Source organism: Merops nubicus, unplaced genomic scaffold (genome assembly GCF_000691845.1).
Source record: "Merops nubicus isolate BGI_N331 unplaced genomic scaffold, ASM69184v1 scaffold24945, whole genome shotgun sequence".
Taxonomy (NCBI): Eukaryota; Metazoa; Chordata; class Aves; order Coraciiformes; family Meropidae; genus Merops; species Merops nubicus.
The window spans coordinates 7,883-8,090 of NW_008610653.1; positions in this window are offsets into that span (position 1 = coordinate 7,883).

Sequence of the window (208 nt, forward strand, 5' to 3'; positions counted from 1 at the left end):
GCCCCCATCAGCAACCGTGGCCTCCCGTGGGCCGGTCAGCTGGAAGAGGGGTAAGAGGTATCTGGTGTGCCAGTCCCGGTCCAGGTTGGGGTTCAGCCCCGTCTGCTCGCTCCGCGGCGCGTTCCTGGGGCTGTACTTGAAGCGCAGCTCATAGTCCACCTGGAAGGAGCACCCCAGGGGTGTCAGGAGGGGGCTGTGGGGGGCGGGC